Source organism: Camellia sinensis, chromosome 3 (assembly GCF_055761805.1).
Source record: "Camellia sinensis isolate YWXY chromosome 3, ASM5576180v1, whole genome shotgun sequence".
Lineage (NCBI taxonomy): Eukaryota > Viridiplantae > Streptophyta > Magnoliopsida > Ericales > Theaceae > Camellia > Camellia sinensis.
In genome coordinates this window covers 144,898,722-144,926,148 of record NC_138963.1, presented here as the reverse complement: position 1 = coordinate 144,926,148, position 27,427 = coordinate 144,898,722, and the positions used below count along the sequence as shown (strand labels likewise).

The 27,427-nt window shown below is 35.0% G+C and overlaps 1 pseudogene; it reads left to right on the top strand.

Annotated features, from left to right (window-relative positions):
* Window positions 1-8,599: 8,599 nt before the first annotated feature.
* LOC114299267 (mitogen-activated protein kinase kinase 5 pseudogene) lies at window positions 8,600-9,200 on the top strand (annotated as a pseudogene).
* The last annotated feature ends 18,227 nt before the right edge of the window (window positions 9,201-27,427 follow it).

Below are 27,427 nucleotides of genomic sequence, written 5' to 3'. Positions count from 1 at the left end.
GTCAAAGGCATTTTTTTTTTTTTTTTGCATTTTTTAAGAATTGTTTGGGTGACACCTCATCAATTTAATAAAAAAGAAAGAATAACAAATACAATAAGAACTTAATATTTTAATAAGATTGAGTTAGAATAGAGAGTCTGATGTAGTGAATACTAAAAATGTCACGCCCCAAACTTGCCCCTAAAAGTTCGGGCATGACCCACTCAGAAACAGACATATAACTTGGTATCTAGAACATATGGGGCCTTATCGGAAGCACAAATATTAAAAGAATACTGAACCAAACAAACTCCATTGAGCTATTTCTAATATGCCAAGATCTCATACATCACATGCACCATAATAGGCAGATAAAGTCCAAAAATATTCCTTAGTAGTACTTATCAATGTTTTAAAAACCGGACCGGTGAGTGAACCGGAAAAATGATCGGGTGGACGGGTCACCGGTTCAACCGTCAGGTTGAACCGGAATCGAACCGTGACGTCATAAATATATTAAAATTATATTTAAATAAAAATATAAGTAATAAAATTATAAATTAAAAATTTTAATAATCTTAAATATTTCTCTTAATATTTTTTTTATTAAAAAATATAAAAATATATTTAAAAATATTATTAATTTTAATTTTGGAAGAAGAAATCAAATATTCAATATTCAATATTCCCTCCATATGATTTTAATTCAAATAATTTGATTGAAAGAAGAGCAAAAATTTTGGAGAGATATCAAAACTTTAAGTTTCCCTCCAATAGATTTGATTGAATCCCACATAGATTTCTTGAGTTTTTTTGGAAGAATTTTTTTCTTATAAATAGATAGAGGCTTTCACAATAATTTCAAGCTCTTAATGGGATTCCTCACAAGAGGAGACCCTTAAAAGAGAGTTTCCAATTAAATTTTTATTATATATATATATAATATATAATATATATATATATATATAATATAAGAAAGAAAGAGAGAAAAGAAAGAAAGAATAAAAAAAATTCAAAATTTCGTTTTTATCAACCCGGAGAACCGGAACCGGGTCGACCGGTTCACCGGTCCGACCGCCGGTTTTCCCGGTTCTCCCAAAATAGGCCGGTTTTTCACTGCGACCGGTTCTATGGGTATATCCGGACCGGAACCTCGACCGGTCGGCGGTTGAACCGGCCGGTCCGGTCCGGTTTTTAAAACCATGGTACTTATACACAAACACATATACAGACCCAGCCCTATAATCGAGCATGTACAAAACTATTGAAGTTATATACATTCAACCTTGGAAGGCTAGTCAAAAACTAAGCCAATTATCTTAATAAACTTCACAAAATAAGTGGCCTCGTATAGTGCCTAGATACACGAAGGTTGACAAAAGAAACCGGGCGTCACGGGTTAGGACTGACCACCTGGTTGGTTACCCACAGAAACAGACATAACAGAGAGTGAGCCGGGCTCAGTGAATAGTAATATATAAATGAAACAATGCTTAACTTGAAACATGACATATATCAATACATATGGAAGTGCAGAGATCACATAGTTAGCCTGATTCTGTGTTCATCTCATAACGGCCTTAGGCCCAGTCTTGAACATAACAGCTTGAAATATCACATCTAAAATCATAATGGCTTGAAGCCCTTGAACATGGTGGCATAATGCCCTTGAACATGGCGGCACAAAGCCCTTAAACATGGCAGCATAAAGCCCTTAAATAGAGTGGCATTACGCCCTTGGGTAATTTGGCATTAAGCCCTTGAATATACTTATACGAACTCAAGAGGTGTCTCACACGGATTCTAAAGATGGCTCGCGTCGTAGCACTTAGTTCCGTGTAGCACTTTGTTTCATATCATAACAACTTATATTAAATGGCCGTAGGCCCAGAGTCTTATAGAAGGAAGGTATTTCATCTTTCCCATTTCTTTCTTTACATACTTGAAACATTCTTGAAACATTAACATACATACTTGAAACATTAACATAGTTGCATACTTGAAACATTAACATAGTTGCGTAAACAAAATGCTAATGAGAATCATTAGCCATATATAAAGCGGATAATGATACTACTACTCACAGTGTTGAGATGATGTGTTACTTCCTCTCGGAGTGTGTCCTGCACACATTTAAAAACTTACACATTAGTCCATTTTTCTTATCAATTTACCTTCTGTTTCACTTCACTTCAAAGGAGTGTATCAATATCAAAAAAAAAACCTCAAATACATATTCCGACAATATTAGAGGATTCTACACGCAAAACGAAGTAAACAGTGTTTTTCAGCATGAGCTGCACGTGTGGCTATGAGCCCCGCACGTGTGGCAGTTGGCCCCGCACATGCGGCCCTGAGGTCCCGCACGTGCCTTTTAGGTAGAACCAAACCACAAAATTTCAGCATTTGCCGCACGTGCGGCAGTGACTCCCGCACGTGCAGCGATTGCCCAGTTTTGGTCCAAAATTTGCAACAAAATCTCATCTTTTGGGGAATGTTTCCAAGGCTCAAGGATGGATCTTTTCAATGCTAAATCATGGTTCAAAAACATGTAATTCAAGGTATCACGTACACAATCTAACTTGCATTAATCATGAACACAACTCAATTTGATCAACCAAGAATTGAGACTCATAAACATAATTTCATTTCTTGAAATTCTTAACTTCACTTGCATCTAACATAACCTAGAGACCCAAAATCATGATCATAAGAATGAATACCAATTGGATGAGGAAGAAGACACATAAATGATAGGATTATCATACCAAAACTTCAACATACACAACCAAGATTCTCATCACACTCTAGATCATACCCAATCAAGAACTTTCTATTTCAAATTGAGGAAGAGGATTGGATTAGGGAATTCAAACTTACCTTAGCTTCGATCTCTCTCAATTCTTTCTTGTTCCTATCCTCTCTTCACTTTTCTCTTCCCAGGGAAACTTATGAGAAGGTTCCTAAGTCTTGAGCTCAAAGAGAAGCTTATAGTCATACATATATATAGCGTAAATACGGACAAAAATTAATCGTTTAAACATCCGAAATTGAAATTTCACAGAAACGCTTAATATTACCTAAAAATTATGCTGATCACATATATAAAATCAATTTCAGATAATTAAGCCCCTAAGGCTTCCAATTTCTGATTCAAACATTCTAATGTAACAGATACTTTTCTTGTTTAAACAGATAGACACCTATAAACATGGAGTTCACTTACTTAACCTTAATTTCTCATAGAAATTCACAATAAACATTCAAAAACACAAAATAGGGTCTGAAAATATATCAGAAAACATGCACGAGGGTTGGGTTATTACAAAAAAGGTGACTACTTAAAATAGAAAAAGTAGATTTGGAGTTAAATTAGCCTAAAAATTTGAAGAGGCTGATGTGGATGCTCTTACGGAAAAAAGAGAACAAAACTGAGGAATAAGGATATTTATATATATATATATATAGCAAGGTTTATGCTGTTTTAATTTTTTTCATTACTTGTTGCACTTTTTGCACTTTTTGCGACAGCAAACAATGTGGACGCAAAAGCTACCTGAAATAGGCGAGAGACAAAGGCACGCGAGGGAAATTTTGGAGTGAAAAAAAATGGATAAAAAATTAGATAATATTTTTTGATATGGCAAAAATCTTGCCGAGGCAAATAATATATTTTTTAGACGATATAATCTACCGACTTAAATAATAAATAGTCAGTAGATTTTTTTGGAGACAGTCCTATTTTGCTAACGCTAATAATCCATTTTTAAGTTGGCAAGTGTTTTCGTCACAAATAATTTGACTCAAATAGTCCGTTTTCTTGTAGTGAGTTCAAATTTTTCCCAATCGTTACCACATCAATACGCGCGCGTGGCATAGGCTGTGCGAGGCTTTGATAACGCACTTTGCACCAATGCCACAAGGGCACCTTTCTATTTACTTCAGACAAGTTGGAGTGATGATGTCGATCCGACATGGCATAGATGACAAGGAACATAGTCAGTTCTGTGCAGCAATGATGTGGCGTACATTGGCGATGACTCAATCAACTGATCAAACGGTTGTGTGCCCGATCTGAAGTGGCTTGATCTTATTAGTCATTGATTGGAGAAGCGCATGATCGAACAGATCAAATGACAACCGATTGTGATCAGGTGTAACCAGTCAAGACATCGATTCAGTGTGTAACTAATTTGCACCATAACTTGACGATCCAATGGTCATATCTGATCGAATGTGATCAAGGGACATGACCCATCCAATCATGTGCATCAAGGCCTATAAATAGGCTGCGAATCTTGCCATTTCCATCATCCAATTTTCAGAATCATTCTTACAACTCTCTCTCTCTCTCTCTCGATTTTGAGTTTTCAATCAAGAATTTTTAAACAAAGTTTCTACCTTCAATTACTGATAGTCGTTTTCTGCAGATTTGATTATTAGTGTCTTGGTTCTCTTGATCATATCAAGAGTATTCTGATCTACTGTCGTCAATGCAGACATCAGTAGACTTGATTCTTAGATCAAGTTTCATTGTATGTTGGAGACAAATTTGTTATAACTCGCTGCACACTATTTGATGGGTGCAAATATTATTTTTAAGAAAGTGACTTAGTAACGTGACTTGAAACAATAATTTTTCTATTTACATAGACAATTTTGATTGCCAATTTTAAAGACTTGAAGACCACCAAATGAAGAAATTAAGAAGTTTTTCACTAACAAAACTTACCCTTACCACATCGTATCTCACATTGATCAATTTTTTTAGGTGAAGACTTTTAGAAATAATGTCTTAATCATATCACTAAATTGTTGAACTAACAACAACTTTTGTAACAACCCTCACCTTACTCTTGTCATACTGCATACATTCATGCATGATCCTGCCTTGTTATATTGTTTTGAAGGTTTTGTCTTGCCTTGATTTGCTTAAAGTTGCTTGCATGATTTTGATCTTTGCATTGTGTGTGTGTGGCCGAGGTCGCCTTGAGCTTAGTTCGCCTTTGAACCTTTGTACTTAGAACTGTCTTGGAACCCCTTGGTCGACCCCCACCTTCACCTCGGGCATTTATTGCCGAGATGTTTCGCACTCAGTGAACCTTGTCCGCAGGCAGGTATGGCCTAGGCCGAGATGTGGCACAGCTTAGTCAAGTGTCGTCCTCCCTAGCCGATGTTTTGTTATCCTGTTGCCGGATCCTTGATTTGAGCCGATGTCATTTATTGCCGATGTGTCTTACCGAGCTTGCTGCATACGCTTTGTCAGAGACTTGTCTTATCAATCAATCACCTTTTTGAGCTGAACCAACCCGATAGCGCCACGTGTCCGAGCTGATTGTTAAGACAGCCGGCAGACCTTGAAACACATCATTTTTCTTGTCTCAAATCTTTGCCTTTAGAGAGAGAAGCTCTTGAGAGGAAGAAGAGGAGTTCTTGAGTGAGAGTGATCTTCCAAGCTTGATCTTCGTGGTTTGAACCGTTGGATTCGAGTTTTGAGGTTTGAATCTTGATCTACTTTGATTGTTGTTGCTGATCATCTAGCTGCATTGCATGATCGAATCTGTTTTGCATGTCATGCATCGATTTGAAGTTGGTTTTGGAAAGAGAAAATGGTTTTTCATATGTTCTTGAAGAAAGTCTCGTTTTGATCGAAAAGTTTGGAACGAAAGCCATGTTTTTATGTTTGTTCTTGCATGACTTTCTTGTAAGGGTACCCAGGTCCATGTTTGGAACTCTTGGCATGAAACCTCAGACTTTTGTAACAAGTTTTGAACCTTGCACCCATCTTCCTCTCGACCTTGTTCATCATGTTTTTCGTGTTCTTCAAAGGGGAAAACCCAGGTTTTCCCCGACTTTGCTTTTGGTTAAGGCCAGCGGGACCACACCTCGGCAAGGATGTGTGGGACCTCGGCAAAGACCTGGTTGGTACCCAGTGTGTTTTCATGTGTCAGGAGCAGTGTTTAAACTCCCAGCATGTTTTGCTTTGATGTTTACTTGGATCTGTTAAGAATGCCGAGATCATTCGTATATAGGTAGCTCGTTTTGAGAATGTGATTTGCCATGTGATTGTAGGACCTTGATCCTTGCTTTGAGTCTACACCTGAAGAACCAGGTGAGTGGTATTATTAATAAAGCTATGTTATACTTGTTTTGATAAATCTTGCTTGCTTCGTTTTGACGAAAGTGTTTTGTTAAGCATGAATGAATGGCTCTTGTTTTGATGTATCAAGTATAATCCTGGTTTTGATGCCATCTCTTGGAAAGTCCCTTGTGTTGGAGGACTCTAAACTTTCGCAGCACTAAGCATAAAAGGATACGGTCCTTGTTAAATCGGGCTACGGGCCTAAGTGACGCAAGTCCCTTGTGCTAGAGGACTATAAACTTTCGCAGTACCTTTGACTAAACGATTACGGATCGTACAGCCCTTGATACTTGTAATACTTGATTGATGAATACGGTTCATCCCTTGCTTCGCCGATGTTGTAATACTTGATTGATGAATACGGTTCATCCCTTGCTTCGCCGATGTTGTAATACTTGATTGATGAATACGGTTCATCCTTTGTTCGTTAAAGTTTTGATGTGTTTCGTTTTGAAAGACTTCGGCTATATTCATGCAAAACCTTTATTTCTAGTACTATTCACTGAGTATCCAAGCTCACCCTCTCTATATATATGTAGGTGATGAGCAGGACGTCGGCAACGCCTAGTCTGTTTTGAAAGCTTATTTGGACTCTTGATTATGTCGGCCTTGTTTTGTATTTACGTTGGCAATGTTATTCACCTTCATGTCGGCAAATCTTGAAAATCATGCTTCTTGACTTGTATTTACCGTATTTTTGTGTATGTCGGCTCGAAAAGCCTTTTGATCAAGATGTAACACATATTTTCCTTTGTTGTATTCAAGTTGTAAAATGTATGTCATTGCATTTGATCTATGCACAGCTCTTATGGACCACTTGTATTTGATTTATCGCTTCCGCATTTTGTGAGCCCCCTATATCCATACTCTGATTGTGTTAAGTTTTTGAAAGTTAGCCTTCGGTAATTACGGATTACTGGCCATCACGGCACCAAACTACTAGGGGCGGGTTGGGGTCGTGACAACCTTAGTTTAGAATCAACAACACCAACCAATGGAAGAAATTAAGCATATCATACAATACACCACGTTGATTAATACCTGCACCGAATAATCTAAGCATATAAAATATATATTCAAATCATTTGAAATTATTATATTATATCAACAGGCTCGAAGTAAAACAACAACAACATTATGGATTGCAAGAGAAAAAATTAAGCAAATTACACGAATGGTGACGACTCTCACGGTTGATTGTGGATGGTGGATGGCGGCTGGAGGGCAATGGCGATCGGTGGGGTTGATGATGACGAGTTTGGTAGTAAACACTCTGATTAATAGTGTCTCTAATAATACTAGTCAAAATCTTATTTTATATTAGATTAGCTAATTTTTTTTTTAATATACACTATAAATATTATTTATTTTAACTATATTCTCGTAAAAAAAAATTCATTTATTGTTTTTATGAGAGAGAAGTTAAGAACAAAAAAGTAAATAACTACTTAGTCCTCATTTGGATGGGCTTTTTTAACCTTATTTTTTTTAACTATTTTAATATGGCTAAAAAATTGTTTGATTTGGAATTTTTTTTTTTTTTGATGGTTGCGAAAAAATAAATAAAATGATTATAATTTGGATGTAACATTTTGTGTTATTGGCTATTTTAACATTTTTTATTTTTTTATTTTTTTGACTAAAATAGCCAATAAACCCACATCCCAAACAGAGCCTTAATGGTGTCCAAAAAAACGTAGCTAATTACAATTCACAAAACTACTCTAACTAAATTGTTAATCGGTTTGTTAGAGCATCTCTATCAAGTTAGTTATTTTTATTCTTTTGTTAAATAGTAAGCAAATTATTAAATTTCAACTCCATCAAACTAGTTATTAAGTCAACTATTTTAGTTTTGGCGGATTTCGTTCAATAAATATAGGTAGTTGTTTGGGTTAGCCAACCATTAAAAAATAGAGAAAATTGTTGAAAAATCCAATTTAGCAATTGTGTAAGGCGTTAGGTCCAATGGATATTTTTTGGTTAGGTGAGAAGTCTACGTTTTGTGAAATAGTTTGGTAACAAGTACATTTTGTTGTTTTGAATGACATTTTATTTTCAATTTTACCCCTAAATCAATCTGTTTTTTTTTTTATCAGCAAAGAAAAATTTCATTAATCAACATGAAACAGATTTCATTAATCAATCTGTTAAACAAAATTTATCTGTTCAATTTCTTAGAACCTATCCGTTTAAAGTCATATCAATCTATTCAATTTTTTTTCCTATCTATTCAATTTTCCTTCTATCTGTTCAATATTTATCAGTCTTATTTTTTTATCTATTAAAATAGCAATTTAATTTTTTTATGTGTTGAAACAGATTTGTTCAATTTTTTCCATATCTGTTCAATTCTTTTCCTTTTATCTGTTGAAATTTTGAATAGATAAGAGCTTCCTCATTGGGTTCCTTATAAAAAAATATCAAAGACACCACCATAGCTTCTTTCTCTAATCCCCCTTATATATCAATTTATACACACCGATTTGGAGGCTTTACACCTTGAAGGTAATTTTCGAAAACCACAAAGACACGGTTCGTCACCAGATCTTCCGTGAAATCGAGATCCGTCACGATGTTGATAACCATAACGTTGTCAAGTGTCACGACATGTTCAATCACACCAGCGAGATTCAACTTCTTCTCGAGTACATAGACGATGGATCTCGCGAAGTTAAGCCTATCCACAACGACTCATACCTCATCAATATCTCTCTCCAACTTCTCTCTATCCTATACTATCTCCACAAGCGTAAGATCGTTCACAGAGACACTAAGCCTTCGAATCTATTGATTAATTCTTGAAAACATGTAAAGATTGCTGCTTTTGGTTTTCTAGAGTGTTATCTCAGACGATAGATCCATGTAACTCGGCGGTTGGGACGATTGCGTACATAAGTTTGGAGTGAGTATTTTGGAGTTCTATCTAGGTCAATTTTCTTTTGTAGCTAGAAGTGGAGATTAGGGGAGTCTCATGTGCACAATCTGTATGTCTCACCCACTTCAATCACTGCCTACGCCACCTCTCATCCTTGTCGACGCTGTGCTGACGATGCAGTTGGACATTTTTCAACAATGATAGAGATCACTAATTTTGGAGCTCTAAAAAGATCACTAATGACATGGCATTCAATAAAAAAAAGAAAAAAAATACAACACCAAAGCCAAAACATCAAATCATTCTTGGTGGGGCCCACTGTCACATCATTAGTGATAGCACTAATTAGTGCTCTCACTCATTTTCTGACATTTTTTTGAGAGAGAGAAGAGTGACGATGTGTATGTGTGTGTGTAAGAGAGAGAGAGAGAGAGAGAGAGAGAGAGAGAGAGAGAGAGAGAGAGAAATTGGTTTGCTTACAGAAGCGTGATTGACAAGTGAATAGGTAGTTTGGCCATTTTGTAGAAGGATGCCCCTTATGGACAAAATGAAAAAGTGCGCGGACTTTTAGACTAAAAAAATTTAAAATTGGACTTTGGACCAAAAGCCCTGAACGCTTTTGATATTTTGGAATTAGTTAGGTAGAGTTTATAAAAATAATTTTAAATTAAAATTAATAAAAAAAATAATGTTTAAATAGCATGTCAAAATGATAGATTTGTTGGAGAGTGTATTAAAATATAATCTATCAAAATAAAAAATATAAAAAAAGAAAGAAAGAAAGTAACTTCTAAACTAAAATGTAATAAAAATTTAACTAGTTCAATGAAAATACTGTTAGGGAGATTTTTCTTGAGTTTGGGTGGCTATTTTAACTAAATTGATAATTTAACTAACTAATTAGTGAGTTGCATTAGGTGTAATGTTTAAAATACCCTTTATGTTCCTCCCTTTAATTGGTTTATCTTGGTACAAATTTATAAATTAAAGGATAAATATATCACAATTGAAATTTTAAATGACTAATTGATACAAGTAAGAAAATTTAAGGGAAAATTATAAAAAAAATCTCAGAGTTTGAGTGTTGTAGCAAAATAAATTCTGAGTTTTTAATTTTATTAATTTAAACCCTAAATTTTTGATATGTTTTTAATCTAAACCATTTGTCTATTTTATTAAGTAAAATAATATAAAAAAAAGAGGATATTTTAGCCATTAAACTCGATAAAAAAAAGGATATTTTAGACATTTTATGAATACCTACATATAATTTAATGATCAAAATACTATTTTTCTGTCAATTTTACTTTAAAAAAAATAGACAAATGATTTAAATTAAAAACAAATCAAAAGATTATAGTTTAAATTGACAAAATTAAAAGGTGAAGGTTTATTTTGTTATAAGGTTAAAACCTTGGGGTTATTTATGTAACTGTCCCAAAATTTAACTACTTTAGTAATTTGATTGGAAATTTTTTTATTTTTTTATTTTATTTTTTATTTTTTTTGAAACAAAGCAGACTATCAATGATTAGGAAACTGTAAGATCCTTATTATTTCATAGAGAAGGGAAACATAATTAAGCATGAGCTTAGCATAATTACCAAAGAAATATGAGACAATTGTATAAAAAAAAATTAAATAAATAAAAAAAACTTAGGGTTTGAACTTGTAATAAAATAAATTTTTAATTTTGTCAGTTTAAATTTTAATATTTTGATTGTTTTTCAATCTAAACTATTTGTTTATTTTCGTTAACTAAAAATGACAAAAATGACTAAAATGTAATTTTATCATGGAATTCACTAAGATATATTGCATTTTTATCATGTGATTTCAAGTTGAAATTTCATATTGAAAATACAATTTTTAATTTAAAATTGCATTTTCAAAGTGCGATTTGAAAAAGTAGGTTAGTTTCCTAAATAATTTAAAAAGTTGATCAATTCTATAAATTTAAAAACAAAAACAAAAAAAAATTAATATTATCACATATATCTATTTTCCTTGAAATGGAATTAATGGAAGCATTCTTCAAACAACATCATTCCAACTGGATGTGGATGTGGACGTGGATGTGTTTTGTTCAATTATTATGATATAATCGGATCAGCTACTGAGATTTCAACGACCATTTTCTTAAAACATTTTTGTGCAACCCAACGTCATATCAAAATTCACCGACAATAATAATAATAATATAATAAAAAATTGCCAACTCGCACAGTACGGGCGACCCGGTGACTATCGGGTTCCATGCCTATGGTGGGAGCAAATGTACTCCCTTCGTGAGATTATTGGATACCCTTGAGTGTAATGTTTTAAAAATTGGATCGGTATGTGAATTGGAAAAAGAATTAGGTGAATAAGTCATTGGTTCAATCGTCAGGTTAAAATGGTCGAACTGTGATGTCATAATGAATATTATATAATTAAAAAATATAACTATAAATTGTAAATAAATAAAAATATATATAAATACTCAAATAAAAATAAAAATTGTTACATAGTATTTATTAATAATATTTAATAAAGTCATAATTGATAAAAAAAAAAAAAAAAAAAGTCACTTGTTTTAAAGAAATTAAATTTTTTAAACATTCCCTCTAAACAAATTGATTGAATACTAGATTTAATTTTAAAGGGAAATGAAATTTTCAACTCTCTCTCCAATCAATATGTTTCAAATAATTTGATTGAATCCCATATAAAATTTTATAAGTTCTCTTTGAAAAATCTTTTCCTATAAATAAGAATAGATTTTCATAATCTTCTCAAGCTTCTAATAAGACTCTTCCTTATGAGAGGAGACTCTTGAAGTAAGAATTTTTAGTTAAAATTTTGAAATATATATATATATATATATATATGTATATATATGAGAAAGAAAGAAAGAAAAAGAATATATATAAAAAAAAAAGGGGCCAACCCTCAAAACCCGGTCCGAGTCACCGGTTTTGCCGATTCGACCGCCGGGTCTTCCGGTTTTTCATTTCCACACTGGTTTTGCTCCCAGTCCGGTTTTAGAGGGTTGACCGAACCGGAACAAGGCTCGGTTCTCGATCCAACCGATCCGGTCCGGGTTTCAAAACATTGCTTGAGAGTACGATTACATAATATTTTATGGTATTATGATTAGTGAATGGAGTGAAATCATTACAAAAAATTAAGGTTTTGGAAACGAAAATTTAAGGATAAAATTATTTTTTATGGACCAAATATTTCTATTGTAAAAAATATTGTCATTATATTTTTAGCAACGAAAATTGGACATTAGTGATGAATTATTATCTATTTGGGACCAAATTTTTTGTCTCATAAAATAAATTATTTTGAAACCAAATTATTTTATCCCTTAAAGTCTATTTATTAGTGACATTTTCAAAATTTTGCCGCTAAAAGCCTTATTTTTTACTTTTCAGGACAACCTTTTAGCGACTATTCATACGATGATAGAAATTGATTTCTAAATGTCTTTTACAACAAAATTTTCACTTTTAGAGACCAAAACATTTGGTCTTCAAAACTCTTATATGTTGTAGTAAATATTATAATTTTGTGTTGAGTGATTGAGAAATGTGAAGGAGCATGATGCATGATGATTGGTGAAGAAGTATGGACACGTAATACTACTAGTGTACTTAATAATTTTTCCTCTCGTAATCCATACTGTATACGACACACGTAATTTGCAGGTGATTACACACATATTGAGTATATCAATAAAAATAAAAATAAAAATAACAATGTTATATCTCTTTAATTTATCATCCTTAAATCATCTCTAATGATATGATATTAAGATTAGACCATACATGATGAAATATTTAACAAATTAAAATTTAACACTTATCAAACACATCATTAGGATAGTTTTTAGGAATGATAAATTAGATATCTCAACCATTTTTCAAATAAAAAATGATACACGGATCTTGTTGTTTTTCTTGTGGGCCTATCATGGGACCTATTTTTGGTGATTTAGACCAAGTTTGGTAACCCAAAAATAATCCATCTTTTTATCTTTTTTTCATCACATCACCTCTACTTTTCTCGTAATCCATACTGTATACGACACACGTAATTTGCAGGTGATTACACACATATTGAGTATATCAATAAAAATAAAAATAAAAATAACAATGTTATATCTCTTTAATTTATCATCCTTAAATCATCTCTAATGATATGATATTAAGATTAGACCATACATGATGAAATATTTAACAAATTAAAATTTAACACTTATCAAACACATCATTAGGATAGTTTTTAGGAATGATAAATTAGATATCTCAACCATTTTTCAAATAAAAAATGATATACGGATCTTGCTGTTTTTCTTGTGGGCCTATCATGGGACCTATTTTTGGTGATTTAGGCCAAGTTTGGTAACCTAAAAATAATCCATCTTTTTATCTTTTTTTCATCACATCACCTCTACTTTTCTGCACATCTTTTCGTAAAAAGACAAAAAATGCACTTATTTAGATCATCCCAAACAACCTCTCATTTTTTGGACTGCTACATGGAAATTGTTCTAAAAATTTGTGAGCAATGCTATTCAAACTTAAAAATTAGTTTCACTTTTCAAACTCAATGATCGATCAATTAATCACTCTCATGTACTATTTCTCTTTCTCATATATTTGTTAATTATCAACCAATCATTTCACTCACATATCATTCAATTTAAAAAATAAATCTAAAAAATTTACATGTGTACTATTTTTCAAAATAAATTATTGATAGAACAAGGTATCCATACAATTCAAACACATCTGTCTCGAAACAAATTTCTAGTCCCATTTATTTGAAGATAAATATGATAAAGAAAAAATTAGACTGATTCAACAAGCGTAGTCATATGATTTCAACATATTTATCTTTCAAAAGATTGTTAGTGTTTATTGATTTATTTCAACATATTTATCTTTCAACAGATTGTTAGTGTTTATTGATTTAAAGACAAATATGATAAAAGCCTATGACTATAATGAATCTGACATTTTATTGATTGATTTATCCAAAGTGATATACAAAATGAAGCAACTGAATTATTAAAATTGGCCTGACGGTGAGCTCACAAAAGTCTAATTAATTAAGAGATACACAGTTTGTTTGGTTTGTATTTTGAGATAAATTTTCAGGGAAAAAAAAATTTGGAGAGAGTTTGGAATTTTTCGTAGTTTGTTTGGTTATATATTTTGAAAATAGTTTTAGAGTTTGAAAGTTTGAAATGATTTGATATTTGTTATAGTTGAATAAATGTGTGTGATAGAAAAAAGTGATTGGGAAAAAGAAAGAAGAGAGAAAAAATAATTGATTGATGTGTAGAATAGAAAAAATGATTTTGGAAATTTTTTTAAAAAATTTGAACTAAACAAAATTTTAAAAAAAAAAATCAAAAATTGTAACCAAAGATACAAACCAAACAAGCCCACAATTTCTCTTTAGTAGTTGGGAGAGAAGCTAGATTTAATAAAAAAAAAAAATAAGAGAAATTACAAATAGGGCAATCGTAAAATAATTATATTATAGATATATTTTTTTTTTTCGCAACTCTGATATACAAAAAAAAGTCTTTTATCAAATACAGAAAAAATATATATAATATATACTTATACTATTATAAAAATAAAATTATTATTCCACTATCCAATTGAAATACAATAAATATCTACCATAAAAAATATATATTGGTTAGTAGCGTCAATATAATAATCAACTACCTTTCAGTATAAAAAAAAGCCTTACTACTATAAATAATCAGGCTGACATCCATTCACTTCAAACCATGTTCAAACACTTATTAATTTGCCTCATCATCATCATCATCATCATCATCATCCCCACTTTTGAGTTTTGACCGACTTGAAAACATCGTGGCTAATCCACCAGCTCATTTAGCTGTGCTGCTACTGCTAGTGTTCCTTCTTGTTGTAGTATTGAGTTCTTCAATGGTTGATTGTGATGAAAACATCAACCAAGGCTTTACATAACATGGGGAAATGACCATGCTCAAATACTCAACAATGGCGAGCTTCTCAAACTTTCTCTTGACCAATCCTCTGGTTCTGGATTCCAATCAAAGAACCAATATCTATTCGGACTCTTTGAGATGCAACTCAAGCTTGCACCCGGAAACTCTGCTGGAACCGACACTTCCTTTTATGTATTTATGTTCTAACTTCTTACTTCTTCTAATCATCAAAGCATTTGCATTTGCATTTGCATTTGCATTTGCATCTCCATTCAAATATTAATTAATTTTTTTGAACAAATTACGCTGATAGTCTCTGAATTTTAGTTGTTGAATCATTTTGGTCTTTATAATTTTAATTGATTCAATTTTCACTACAAAAAAAATTGTTTTTTGCGACGGCAAAATGCCGTCGCAAATACTCTGCACGCCGTCTCAAAAGCTTTTTGTGACGGTAAAATATCTTTTTGCAACTGTAAGTGGGGGTCGCAACAAAGGGGGTTGCAAAAGGGCTTGCCATTGTTTGAGCGACAGGAAATTTTTTTTTTTGCGACGGCAAATTTCTGTCGCCAATAATGGATGGAAATCTGGGTTTTTTTTGCGATGGCACAGTCTTGCCGTCGGTAAAAGAGGTTTTTGCAACGGCAAAAATCCCGTCGCTAAAAAGTGTCGTCGCTGTTGACTATAGTCAACGGCAACCTGAGCCGTCGCTAATGACTATTCTCGACGACAATTATACCGTCGCTAAAGCCTTGTTTTTCTATTAAATTCCATACCTTCTGCGACAGTATGGGTGCCGTCGCGAAAAGCCTGGTATAATTTCTTTTTTGCAATGGGGTGTTCTGCCGTCTCAAAAAAAAAAATTTAAAAAAAACTCTGTTTTAAAATTATTAAAAATATAAAAATTACCTGTATTAAATGAAAAATAACTAAAAAAAATCCAAAAATTACATAATAATATAAATACATACATAAACAAAAGTTGACAAATGATGAAAATTCATAATGTTGTTCCATTCATAACAATACATAAATAAAAATTCATAACAATAAAAATTATGCCACTACATAATGTCACATGATACATACATAATGTTGTTCACAAATTTAAATAACAAATCAAAATCAAAACCAAAAGTTTTCGTCTTGATTCTTTCGTGGGTTACAAAAACAGAAGTTGGTCATAATCTTTACACGCCCGCATTCCACAAGAAGCAAACTGCTACTCAAAAAATATCTGAAAAAAACAAAATAAAAATAATTAATAACAATATAATGGTGTTAATATTTTAATTACAGAAAAATATAAAAAAATTAACTACTATATAATTAGAAAGATAGTTTAGCAAATAATTTTGACTAGACCGAAATCCGACTCTAACTCCCAAAACCGGGAACCCAATTCGAGCCCCATCTTCTCCCACAAGTCTATCGTGCCTAGGCGGTCGTGTGTGCCAAGTTTCGTGCTAAACCGACTCCGTTTGGTGATTTTGGGGCATTAACACCTCGAATTCAAGTTTCTTAAGGAATTAGTTTGCCTAAAATGAAATCCGGCTCTAACTCCCAAACGAGGAACCCGATTCGAGCCCCGTCTTCTCCCACAAGTCTCTCATGCCTAGGCGGTCGTGTGTGCCAAGTTTCGTACTAAACCGACGTTGATTGGTGAATTTGGGGCATTAACACCTCGAATTTAAGTTTCTTAAGGAACTACTTTGGCTAAAGTGAAATCTGGCTCTAACTCCCAAACCGGGAACCCGATTCGAGCCCCGTCTTCTCCCACAAGTCTCTCGTGCCTAGGCGGTCGTGTGTGCCAAGTTTCGTGCTAAACCGACACCGTTTGGTATTTTGGGGCGTTAAAACCTCAAATTCAAGTTTCTTAAGGAACTAGTTTGCCTAAAGTGAAATTCGGCTCTAACTCCCAAACCGGGAACCCGATTCGAGCCCCGTCTTCTCCCACAAGTCTCTCGTGCCTAGGCGGTCGTGTGTGCCAAGTTTCGTGCTAAACCGACGCCGTTTGGTGATTTTGGGGCGTTAACACCTCGAATTCAAGTTTCTTACGGAACTAGTTTGGCTAAAGTGAAATTCGGCTCTAACTCCCAAACCGGGAACCTGATTCGAGCCCCGTCTTCTCCCACAAGTCTCTCGTGCCTAGGCGGTCGTGTGTGCCAAGTTGCGTGCTAAACCGATGCCGTTTGGTGATTTTGGGGCGTTAACACCTCGAATTCAAGTTTCTTAAGGAACTAGTTTGCCTAAAGTGAAATTCAGCTCTAACTCCCAAACCGGGAACCCGATTCAAGCCCCGTCTTCTCCCACAAGTCTCTCGTGCCTAGGCGGTCATGTGTGCCAAGTTTCGTGCTAAACCGACGCCGATTGGTGAATTTGGGGCATTAACACCTCGAATTTAAGTTTCTTAAGGAACTAGTTTGCCTAAAGTGAAATTCGGCTCTAACTCCCAGACCGGGAACCCGATTCAAGCCCCGTCTTCTCCCACAAGTCTCTCGTGCCTAGGCGGTCATGTGTGCCAAGCTTTGTGCTAAACCGACGCCATTTGGTGATATTGGGGCATTAACTCCTCGAATTCAAGTTTTTTAAGGAACTAGTTTGCCTAGAGTGAAATCCGGCTCTAACTCCCAAACGGGGAACCCGATTCGAGCCCCGTCTTCTCCCACAAGTATCTCATGCCTAGGCAGTCGTGTGTACCAAGTTTCGTGCTAAACCGACGTCGATTGGTGAATTTGGGGCATTAACACCTCGAATTTAAGTTTCTTAAGGAACTAGTTTGCCTAAAGTGAAATCCGATTCTAACTCCCAAACCGAGAATCCGATTCGAGCCCCGTCTTCTCCCACAAGTCTCTCGTGCCTAGCCGGTCGTGTGTGCCAAGTTTTGTGCTAAACCGACGCCGTTTGGTGATTTTGGGGCATTAACTCCTCGAATTCAAGTTTCTTAAGGAACTAGTTTGCCTAAAGTGAAATCGGATTCTAACTCCCAAACCGAGAACCCGATTCGAGCCCCATCTTCTCCCACAAGTCTCTCATGCCTAGGCGGTCGTGTGTGCCAAGTATTGTGCTAAACTGACGTCGTTTGGTGATTTTGGGGCGTTAACACCTCGAATTCAAGTTTCTTAAGGAACTAGTTTGCCTAAAGTAAAATTCGGCTCTAACTCCCAAACCGGGAACCCGATTCAAGCCCCGTCTTCTCCCACAAGTCTCTCGTGCCTAGACGGTCGTGTGTGCCAAGTTTCGTGCTAAACCGAGGCCGTTTGATAATTTTGGGGCGCTAACACCTCGAATTCAAGTTTCTTAAGGAACTAGTTTGCCTAAAGTGAAATTCGGCTCTAACTCCCAAACCGGGAACCCGATTCGAGCCCCATCTTCTCCCACAAGTCTCTCGTGCCTAGGCGATCGTGTGTGCCATGTTTCGTGCTAAACCGACGTCGTTTGGTGATTTTGGGGCGTTAACACCTCGAATTCAAGTTTCTTAAGGAACTAGTTTGCCTAAAGTGAAATTCAGCTCTAACTCCCAAACCGGGAACCCGATTCGAGCCCCGTCTTCTCCCACAAGTCTCTTGTGCCTAGGAGGTCGTATGTGCCAAGTTTTGTGCTAAACCGATGCCGTTTGGTGATTTTGGGGCATTAACTCCTCGAATTTAAGTTTCTTAAGGAACTAGTTTGCCTAAAGTGAAATCCAATTCTAACTCCCAAACCGGGAACCCGATTTGAGCCCCGTCTTCTCCCACAAGTCTCTTGTGCCTAGGCGGTCGTGTGTGCCAAGTTTCGTGCTAAACTGACGCCGTTTGGTGATTTTGGGGCGTTAACACCTCGAATTCAAGTTTCTTAAGAAACTAGTTTGCCTAATGTGAAATTCGGCTCTCACTCCCAAACCGGGAACCCGATTCGAGCCCCGTCTTCTCCCACAAGTCTCTCTTGCCTAGGCGGTCATGTGTGCCAAGTTTCATGCTAAATCCGGCTCTAACTAGTCCCGTCTTCCCTCACAAGTCTCTTAACTTAGAATGTAAAGAATGCAAAGATACATTTTAGCTTAGAATGCAAAGATACATTTTATACCTGATCTTCTGGTGGTGGTGTATATGGATTCTCGTCTTCTGCAGATTCCCTAAATGCCCGGTGGCCACTCGATGCATCACGAACCTATGATAGTCAATGCATAATGTGTTAATCATATTCAAATTTTATACATAATCTTGAGTGAAAATTGAACTATCAAACAATTTAATTTATATGGAACCATTCTGTTGGGATCCACACTCGCCCCCTGTGACACAAGGGCCATCATCTCAGCTCTCATCTGCTGTAAATGTGTAAAGAACTCTGCTCGCAGCTCCTCCCTCAACTCATCCCTTAGCTCTACACGAACCTGCTGCGTGATCTGATCAATAGTCGATGGCTGGGGTGTTGACTGTGATGGCCCAGCACCATGTTTATACACCGCTCTCCGAGGGACAATTCTCCCGTATGTGCAACAATATCCATGTCCGTCATGACCTATCAACTCATGGAAAATGGCATTTCTAGCCTCCAAAGTCCGACCATCCTCGGGTAGCATAGAGAGTTGACGATTAAACTCATCCTGTATTGAATAAGACATACAAGTATATGCCAAATTAAGATGGTTGACACACAAAAATAAACTTTAAATACAATCAAAGGTGTTTGGAAACTACCAAGGTCTGGATAACCTCTGGGTCATCTACTCTATGTGTCATAAGCCAAACATTCATCTTATCAGTAGACTCCCCCTTACTGGTCATCTATATTTTTTTAGAAATATGAAAATTAGAATCCAAATAATTTGCAAATATACAATGTTTATTTATATACAAAAATAAAACAATAAAATGTAAACCTCATGCTGTATCTGAGAGAAAGTAGTACGCCCTATGGTATGAGCTATGCCGTGAGCTCGCTGATTTTTAGCATTCCTACTTGTAATTTTCTATAACACATTCAACAAATGTAAGTATGTAAATATGATTTGTATGTTTACATATCATAAATATAACTTATTTGTATACCTCAGCATGGGAAGTACACCAATACTCCACAAGTTGTTCTCACTGGCTTGGCATAATGTGCATAGGAGCATCATCCTTCAGATTAGGATCAGAACTTCTAGGCTTGAAATACTTAGCCTTAATCTTGTTCTTGTGATCCTTCCATATGCTGTTGCAGTTTTTCATGCAGATTGGCTTGTACTCCTCTGGACATATATTCAAATTGTCCTATAAAACACAATTTCAAAGTTTAAGGCTAAGTATAACACAATTTTGGAATTCGAATTTGTGGACAAAAATATACTTTTACCTTCACATCCTTCCAGATAACATCAACAATATCATCAGACACATTGTTCCAGTCAAGAAAAGTAAAAGGAACAATGTTACCATTCTGCACAATAATGCCAAGTTGAGTAGTTAACTTAGCCACGTTATCCCCTATTGGGCAGTAATTTTCATCAAATTGTATGTCCAGCTTTTTACCATTACCCCACTCTTTAATGCCCTTGGCACATCCTCTGCCACGCCTAATCGAGGTTGATGAGGAACTAACATGACTTGCGAGATACAATAACAATAAACAATATGCAATGTTAATAAACAAATGCAAATTTAAATAATGTGAATACAAATCATATCAAATAAACCTGAGGTGGGCTGTGAAGAAGTCGAAGGGTCTGCAAAATACAATGAGAATAAACAAGTTATATATAATGAGCATAAATAAATGTATGTTTAAATAATTTTCATACAAATCAAAGCAAATTTATATACCTGAGGATGGCTCATAAGCTGATGATGATAGCTGCTGTGGTGCCACTGATGGTGGTCAATACGGTGGTACTAATGGCCCCTCAGATGGTGGTGGCACGAATGGCCCCTCCGATGGTGACCGAAGTGATGCCTCCTCTGATGGTGGTGCTACTGATGTCCTGTTATGTAGCACATCAGACATCATGCGCCGGGGATGATCAAGCTTCCTCTTCTTTCCCATAATATTCTGCAAGCAATATAACATTAATTGACATTAGAAACATAGACAATGGTTTGTCATCAACTATAATATGACATTAATTGAACTAATACGATTACAAAGACAAAGTAAATTAAGAAATTGATGATTAACTACAACCTTGGCCTTAATTGAATTACTAATGTTGATTAAATATCAGCCTATTTGAACATCAACTGTTTCCCCTTCTACGGCTTCCCTCACCCAACCAACTTTTTCATCACGAAGCATTATATTTTCTTCCAATTGTTGGCTCATGTAGGGCTCGATTTGTGGATCAGTTGAACTCATATCAAATAAACCTCTTTGAGACATCTTCACCACGACTTGCCAGTCTGGTTGTAACGGGTCTGCAACATACCAAACTTGCTCTGCTTGGGGCGCCAAGATGAAAGGTTCATTGGTAATTCGATCATCTCGGTACAATAAATGATTGAAGTTCACCAACGTGAAATTGAAGACATATTCTTTCTTTCCGTGAATGTTGTCAATCCAATCACACTTAAACAACACATGTTTCTTCTCATTGGAATATCAAATCTCAACAATATCTGTCAATTGTCCATAATAGTACACAGAGCCCACACGAGGATTCTTGTCTTTTCGACTAGCATAACTTATGGTATCTGTCTTCAAAGCTACACCACAATTTTGTGTGGCTCAACGATCATCCATGGCCTTTACTCGATACCGAAACCCATTCAGTATATACCCGTTGAACCTCCTTGCCAAGTTATGAGGACCATTTGCCAATAGAATAATCTCTTCAGAAAATATGACATCAGTAGTCCTTCGCAAAGTTTGGACCTATTTAACACGAAAATGTAAAATTTAAAATGTAGATCAACTTAAGTAACTAGAATCTATAGAGTTAAATACATACATGTTCCTTGAACCAAATGTGAAAAGTTTCAAAATGTTCACGCCGAAGTTGATGATCGTCGACACGAGACATTTTGAGCTTAAGTACTTCAAGGTGTTTGCTGTGTAGATTGAAATTTTAGCAATACAAAAAATTTTGTTGAAAATTCAATAAAACATAATAAAATATTGAGTGAGTGACTTATCCTACTTTATGAATGGTTAAACCGCACTTGTATTGAATAAGATGTACCGATGAACTTGTACCCAAGAAGTATTATCAAGATAAAAGCTTGTGTTTTCACCAATAGCATGACCCAAATTATCAGCACCACTATAGTTCCTCACGGGTCGACTAGATTTGGTTTCCAAATCATTGAGATATTGTGCACAAGAATTCATGCATTCTTCCATAAGATATCATTTAGCAATTGATCCTTCAGGATGAGCTCTATTACGCACGTATTGCTTCAAAGTAAGAAGATACCTCTCAATTGGATACATCCATCGAAACTGAATCGCTCCACCCAATAAGGCTTCATCAGCTAGATGTATAGGCAAGTGCTCCATTATATCAAAAAAACTTGGAGGAAATATTTTCTCTAGATGACAAAGTGTTATAGCGATACGATCTTGAATATATTGCAAATCCGTCGCACGATTCACTTTCGAACACAATTGTCTAAAGAAATTGCTCAATTCAATCAAGGGTTCAATTACATTCTTCAGTAACGATCTTCGAATAGCCAATGGAATAAGTTGTTGCATCATAATATGACTGTCGTGGCTCTTAAGACCCCCAATGCTTCTATCATGTGAGCGCACACGACGTGATATATTGGATGAATACCCGTCGGGAACTCTTACTTCCTTCAACACTTTCAAGAATAAATCTTTCTCATCCTTGGTCATCGTGAATTGTGCTGCTGGTAAATAGGCTTTATTCGACCCTCTTAACTGCAAATGTAAGGGTTTTCTAATATTCATATCTTGTAAATCACGCCGAGCATTAACACCATCCTTCGATTTTCCTGCAACCCCTAATATTGTCCACAACACATTGTCACAAACATTCTTCTCTATATGCATCACATCGAGGTTGTGTCTTATTAGATTGTGCTCCCAATATGGCAATTCATAAAAGATACTCTTTTTCTTCCAACTATGGGTGCGATGCCCAGCTTTCTCCTTCTCTACCTGTCTCCTATGCCTCTCCTTAAGGTCATCCCTCTTGTATTGGGTTAAAATACCCTCAGATTCTAATTGTAGCAACATCTCAGTTCTAGACAACAATTTTGGTTTGAGTCTGACTTCCCGACTACCATCAAATGATACTTTATCCTTCCGAAATTTATGGCCAGTAGGTAAAAATCTGCGATGACCCAAGTATGATTGTTTACTACTATGCTTCAACCAACACGATGTAGTTTCCTTATTGCAACAAGGACATGCATATTCGCCTTTAGTGCTCCATCCTAACAAGTTTGCGTATGCAGGAAAATCACTAATTGTCCACAGTAAAGCTGCATGCATTTGAAACATTTGATTTGTTAATGCATCAAATGTTGACACACCCTCATTCCATAGTTCTTTCAACTCCTCAATCAACGGTTGCATATACACATCAATCTTGTCACCAGGTCCTTTCGGGCTGTCAATAAGCACGGATAAAATTAGAAATGGTTGCTTCATGCACATCCATGGCTGTAAGTTGTATGGAATGAGTACAACAGGCCAAGTGCTATGAACTATGTTCATCGTCCTGAATGGGTTAAAACCATCAGATGCTAAGCCAAGCCTTACACTTCGGCAATCATTACTAAAGTCAATATTCCGATGGTCAAAATCTTTCCATGCAAGGGAGTCAGCAGGATGCCTGAAGACACCATCATCAGTTCGTTCCTCTGCATGTCATCTCATGAACTTGGTCGTCTTGGATGACATAAACAACCTCTGCAACCTTGGCTTTAAAGGAAAATACCTCATCTGTTTTGCAGCTATTTGTTTGCCACCTTCGTTAGGACCATTTGAACCACCATCACCATTTAATTTCCATCTAGAACTGTTGCATATGACACATTTATCAAGATTGGCGTCCTCGTTTCGAAACAGCATGCAACTGTTGGGACATGCATCCCACGTCTCATACGTGAAGCCCAAATCTGTTGTGACCTTTTGAGCTTTATAATATGAGTCCGGGAGTTTCACACCCAATGGGAACGCCTCATTCAATAACTCAAGCAACATGTCAACAGACTTGTCTGTCCACTGATTAAGCACCTTCAAATGTAGAAGTCGAACAATGAATGACAAAGATGTGAACTTCTGACAACCCGGATACAATTTACTTTGTGCATCTTGAAGAAGTTTGAAATACTTTGCAGTCTCTGCATTTGGACCGAGCTAGGGTTCAGATGCATGGGGATCAGGCCCCTGTGGTTCATCACCCTCAACACTTGTACCGGCATATGGATTTCCCATAGCCCCTTGTATCATTCCAATCATATCATCCCCAATGTCTAAATTAGCTCATGTTTCATTCTCTCGATTACCATGCAGAGATACGTAAGATTTCCCATGATTAATCCAATGTTTGTATTTTTTTTAAAAACCATTCAAAATCAGATGCTCCCGTACACCCTCTCGTACAAAATAGTATCGATTCTCACACTTCCTATACAGACAACTGATCATCGAACCTTTAACCCTATTGGTGTAGGCAAACACAAGGAATTCATCAATCCCATTAATGTATTCGCTCGACATCCTATTTGGCTAATCAATCCAACTCTTATCCATCATCTGTACACATCCACAAAAATATCTCACCAAAGTAACTCTAAATATAATACCTACGCAAACCAAGTAAATGATATCATTCCTCTCCGCAAACCAAGAAAGAGGGAAGACAATAAACCAAAATCAAATTCCTACATTAAACAATGCTTAAATGGACTAACCCTTTCTTTTTAATTCTTTATTCGAGGTGGGAAGAGAATACCACTCTTCAACTTAAAACTTTGTTGATAAATACCATAAGCATATCCAAAACTACTCTTTATTTCAAAGTCCATTAAAAATATTTTCAAAGTCTAATCGCATCTCTAGAACTAAAATTTTAATTAATTGCTTACATCTGACAATATGTTTTTCTTGTTTTTCAAAAGTGAAAATTATTTTTTACCCAAATAAATATATTTTTTATTGATTACAAAAATAAATAAATAAATTGTCATATTAAACGTCAAAAAATACAAAAAAAAAAAAAAAAAAACCTAATAAACAGAATAAATAAGTGAAAATATTTTTAAAGTCTAACCACATCTCCATAACTAAAATTTTAATTAATCGCTTACATTTACAATTTGTTTGGCCTTTCTTATGCGTAGAAATATTTGTAAGATTTTAATTTTTTTTAAAAAAAAACTTGATTTTCACCTTTAAAGTGAAAAATGGGCGGAAAAATATTTTATATTCAAATTAACTTAATTTCTATTAACAACAAATCGAACTTTTTTTTCCAATCATACCAAATGTATAAAATACCAAAAACATTTCCACTAAAACAAACAGCGTGGAGCATAGCATAGCATACAACTATACAAATTAGTTTTTGAATTGATCAATGACTAAAAAGCTTACCCTTTTATATATGTATATCAGATTTGCCATGGAAGTTCTTATCATTTTCTGTTTTCATTTTTTGAAAAATACAAAACTTGTTTAATGAACTGTTTTTAAAATAAATTTCTGTTAACAAACCACTTTCTAAGAAAACCTCCAAAAAATTGCTTTCAAATTTTCAAACACATTTATTTATTCGAGTTTATTTATTTGTCGTTTACTTTTTAGGTCTCTATAAAAAAATTATCTACAGATTTATGTATATATATATATAAAATTCATTTAGAGATTTATCTACAGATTTATTTGCAAATTATATACAGATTTATCTATAGGGAGTTATCTACAGATTTATGTATATATATATATATAAATTATACACATTTATTTGCAAATTATCTATAAAAAAAAATTCCATATATATATATATATATATCTACAGATTTATTTATCAATATACATTCATCTATATATATATATATATACAGAGAGAGAGAGAGAGAGACTCGTTGCCGGACAACCGCTACCTGTCGTCGTCGCCGGACCACCGCTACCTGTCGTCGTCGCCGCCGCACCACCGCTAGCTTGCCCACCGTTCGTCCAAAGAGAGCCTTCCGCCTTCGTAGCTCGTTTGAGGAATTTGGGGGAAGATGAAAGGGATTTGGATTTGGATGAAGTTAGGGATTTGGATGAAAGGATCGAGCAGCAAGATGAAAGGGAAGAGTGAGGGAATTTTTTTTTTACTTTTTGCAACGGTATGTTTTAGACTGTCGCAAATGGTAGTCAATTGTTCATAAAATGGCGCCATTTTAATTAATCCTTTTTTGCGACGGAAACTTGCCGTCGTAAATGGGCCACTGTTTGCGACAGCAAACATATGCCGTCTCAAAAGAAGTTTTTTGCGACGGGAAAAAAAGCCGTCGCTAATACTTCCGCACTTCCGACCCTATCCGTAGTTATATTATCGATGGGACAGCGCCGTCGCTAAAGCCTTTATTTGCGACGGTTGAAGTTGCCGTCGCAAAAAAACATTTTCTGCAACGGGAGGCGCGCCATCGCTAATTCTTCCGTGTTTTTTTACTATCTTTTCTTGTAGTGTTTGATCTTGAATTTATAATTTTGTCTCAATTTAATCCAATTGTTTACATTTTTTAATACAAAAATGTGCACATGGGTTATTTGTGTCATGTTTTTCAAGGCAAAAATTTTAACTCAGTGAGTTAATTTCAACTAATTCAATGATAATTTTTCATAAAAAATACTAAAAATGTTATCAATTCAACCAAATAGACACAAAATTTAAAATTAAAAGTCAAAATTGAACTAATTAAAAATGTAAAAACCAAAATAACATAACAGACAAAATATATGGATTATCCATAAAATTTGCATTTAAACTTTTTTTTGTCAAATGTAATGTGATAATTGTTCCCCACTTTTAGAAACAAACTTTCTTTACATATTTCTAGGAAACTAAAATCTAAGTTTAAAAGGTTAAGAGTGTTTTAGGAGAAATTTCATTTTGCAACTCTTTCTACAATTCTCTTGCTAAACAAAGACCAAAAAAGTTCGATTTTTTTTTTTTATATATTTTTTTTTATTTTGATATTGTGCTCTTGGTGTCACTATCTCTGGATAATCAAATAAAATCTTAGGCTATGTTTAGAGTATAGATTTGGGTAAGGATTCAGAAAGGAAAATAAGAAAAGTGTATGAAATGTAATTATATTTTATTCACACTCCACTTACTTTTTTCCTTTCACTTTCCGTATCCCTACCCAAAACTTTTTTCTCTAGCGGGCTCTCTCTCGTAAAGCCAAAAGGCTCCCCGTCAAGGAGTCACAACCTACATGTGAACAACGAGCCTACGCTGGCTGGACATAAGAAAAAAACAATGATAATGGAAAATATAGGGGGAAATTGAATTAATGAA